Source organism: Pteropus vampyrus, unplaced genomic scaffold (genome assembly GCF_000151845.1).
Source record: "Pteropus vampyrus isolate Shadow unplaced genomic scaffold, Pvam_2.0 Scaffold285, whole genome shotgun sequence".
NCBI lineage: Eukaryota > Metazoa > Chordata > Mammalia > Chiroptera > Pteropodidae > Pteropus > Pteropus vampyrus.
In genome coordinates this window covers 858,485-861,810 of record NW_011889066.1, presented here as the reverse complement: position 1 = coordinate 861,810, position 3,326 = coordinate 858,485, and the positions used below count along the sequence as shown (strand labels likewise).

The 3,326-nt window shown below is 44.4% G+C and overlaps 1 pseudogene; it reads left to right on the top strand.

Annotated features, from left to right (window-relative positions):
• The first annotated feature begins 412 nt into the window (after positions 1 to 412).
• Positions 413 to 836, top strand: LOC105302824 (annotated as a pseudogene).
• Positions 837 to 3,326: the final 2,490 nt, after the last annotated feature.

The following is a 3,326-nucleotide window of genomic DNA, read 5'->3' as shown; positions in this document are numbered from 1 at the left end:
GAATGTAGAACAATACAGCCACTTTAGACAACAGTTTGGCAGTTTCTTTAAAAATTAAATATACGTTTAACATACAACACAGCAATCATACTCCTGGGCATTTATCCCGGAGAAATGTCATCTTATGGCCACACAAAAACCTGTACATAATTCTTTATAGAAGCTTTATTTATACTAGCCAAAAACTGGAAACAACCCAAATGTCTTACTATAGACGAATGTTTAAGCAAACTGCAGCACACCCATACCAGTAATAAAAAGGAACAAACTATTGATACATGCAACAACTTGCATAGATTTCAACAGCATTATGTTGGGTGAAAAAAAGCTATGCTCAAAAAAGTTGCAGCTCTTTGAGGAAGACGGGGAAGCAGCTTCAGTTGAGCTTCATTCTGCTCGCTCTTGCTCCTGACTCACCACTGTTTGCTCTCGTGGAGCAATAAGTCGGTCAGGAAGCCACGCTGCAGTCTTGGCTTTTAAAGATACTGGAAAGACACCCATGGAACCAGAGGTGGTGAATTAGAATTACTCTGACCAGCCACAACGTAAAATCTTTGGAGAAAGTGTGTGCTGACTTGATCAGAGGTGCAAAGGACAAGAATCTCAAAGTGAAAGGACGAGTTTGGATGCCTACCCAAACTCTGAGAATCACTACAAGAAAAACTCCCTGTGGAAAAGGTTCTAAGGCTTGGGATAGTTTTCATTGACTTGCACAGTCCTTCTGAGATTGTTAAGCAGATTGAGCCAGAAGTCGAGGTTGAAGTTGCCATTGCAGATGCTTAAATTAGCCTTTTTAATAAATTGACTATCAGTTGTTAAAAAAAAAAAAAAAAAGGTTACATACTATTTGATTCCATTTAAATAAAATTCTTGAAATGACAAAAGTATAGAGATGGAGAGCGGGTTATTGGTTGCCGAAAATTAGAAATGGTGGAGGGAGCGGTGTTTATGACTATAAAGGGCAGCACAAGGAGAAGTTTTATGAGGAGGGATAGTTTTGTATCTTGATCACGGTGATGGTTACACAAATCTGACACATAACAATGTTAATTTCTCCTTTCAATATTATACTATAGTCGCTTAAGATGTTGCCTTTGGTAAAACTAGATATAGTGTTCACAGGACCTCTTTATATTATCATTGCAACTTCCTATAAATCTACATTTATTTCAAAATAAAAAATTAAGAAATGAAGGTTAGAATGCAAAATTAATTTCTTTATTTTGATTGCATTCATATGTGTTCATAAGAATAATAATTAGGGGAGTCCAAAGATCTGTATTTAGGTTTTTTAAAAAGTTAACAGTAAAAATGCTATTTTTGTTATTTTGTCAATCCATCTAACAAATCATTATTAAATTGGGAAAAAAATTGGTTCCATTTGATATAAATGTATATGAAAGCAGGTGTGTATTCATTCATTCCATACAAAATTTTTGAGTGCCAAAAAAACCCATTGAGCATCTTCAGCAATTTTCAGCAGTTTCCTGACCTGGGACACAAGACTCAGAAGAACAAGATAAGGAGGCTTCTGTGTGCAGGTTCCCATATCCAAAGCCAGAGGTTTTGCAAGATCTCTTCAAGTCCAGATTGAATCTATGAAGCAGGTTGCAACCCCTAGATGCCACCCTCTCCAGGCTAGGGGCTTCAGCCAGAGCTGTGGCCCTTGCCAGCGAACACTACAGCAATGGCTCCAGGCAGGGAGGCACCTGGACTCCTTTCCCAGGGACTGGGAGACTGTGTTCTCTTGCCACAATCCTTTCTTCCTAAAATATTCCCTGGACCCCTGCTATATGCCAGGTGCTAGGGACACGGCAGCAAACAAGATAGACAGTCCCTCTGGAACCATGGGCACGATGCTGAGCTGCTCTCTCTGCCTCAGTGTCCTCAAGTGTTAAGTAGAAATAATAGTTGCTGTTACATCATATGGTTGCTCCGAGGGTAACTGAGTTAAAATTCATCAGGAGCTTAGAAGATAGTAAGTGCTAAATAAAACTGCTTTCATTGTTATTATTTATTAATAATTTATTTTCATTTTATTAATAATTTGTTAAATAAGATCATCTTAGGGAGAAGCACTACATGTAAAACAAAGCAGGGGCAGGGTACAGGGTGGCCAGGAGGTGAGTTGTCTTAGAAGGGCCACAACAGGTTTTGTCAAAGCCGTGGCACCTGAGTGATGCCCTGATGGTGGAGCAAGCTCCATGGAGACCTGGAAGAAGCATCCACCAGGCAAAAAGAAGAGCTATACAAAGGCCCTGAGGAAGAATCCATCTGGCCTGTTGGCCACTATGGCTGGAGCCTGGGGAAGGAGTGTGTCAGGGAAGAGACTAGAGTCCCCAGAAGAGGCCAGATCTTGGCACTGAGGACCCCCAGGAAGGGCTGGGAGCTGTTCCCTCTCCTGCCTTCCAGGATTGCCAATCCTTTATCCCAATGCTGCAGGTGAATGCCCTTGGTTTCTAGCTTTCAGGGAAGGAAGCCACATCCCTGAAGGAGCAAATCTGAGTGTACTCCCGCCGACTCAGGGAACTGCTTACCCTGCTCAGGATGGGTCTGCCCTCACCTGAGTGCGCTCAGGGTCAGGCCTCAATCTATAGAACTGAGCCCTACCAGATGCGTACCCGGCATTCACACCATCTTGTTCTCACATCCCAACTAGCTGAGCCCCACTTGAGTCTCCCGGGTAGGTGTGGGACAGTGTGGGAGCAGCAAGTGCATCTGTGAGCACCTGCCCTTGCCAGCCCCAGGATGAAGGCAGGGATGGAGGGCAAAGAGGGAGAGCTCTGTCCAGGGACAACTTTAAGCTGGAGGAGGCAGTCCTATGGTGGGCCTGAGGCCAGGAACAAGGCTCTGTTCTGAGCAGGTCTGGAGACCTTCTCCCTCCAAGCACAGCTCTTCCTTCACAGAAATACATTCTTTGTCTTCCAAGGCACCAGGCTGACTGGAGTCCCTCGGTTGCTAGGTGATGGGAACTAGGAGGAGGGAGAATGGGGAGCAGGCAGGGTCTGGTGGGCCCTGTAGTGGGGAACCCTGACTATGCAGACACTCATGGAGCCCACAAATCCCCTACACACAGCCTTGCAGGCACTTGGGGATATACCCATACCCACGGCAAACACATGGCAGATCTCACAGACACACACCTCAGACTCACCCAGTGAGATCACACCTACATCTATCAAACCATCCCATAACAATCACATGTTCATACACAAATACACACACCCCTGCACGGATTCACACACACACAAAACTCACACAACAGGCAGGTCTGATTCACACAAACACACCACGGGTGCACGCCAGACACCACCCACTTTTGGTCA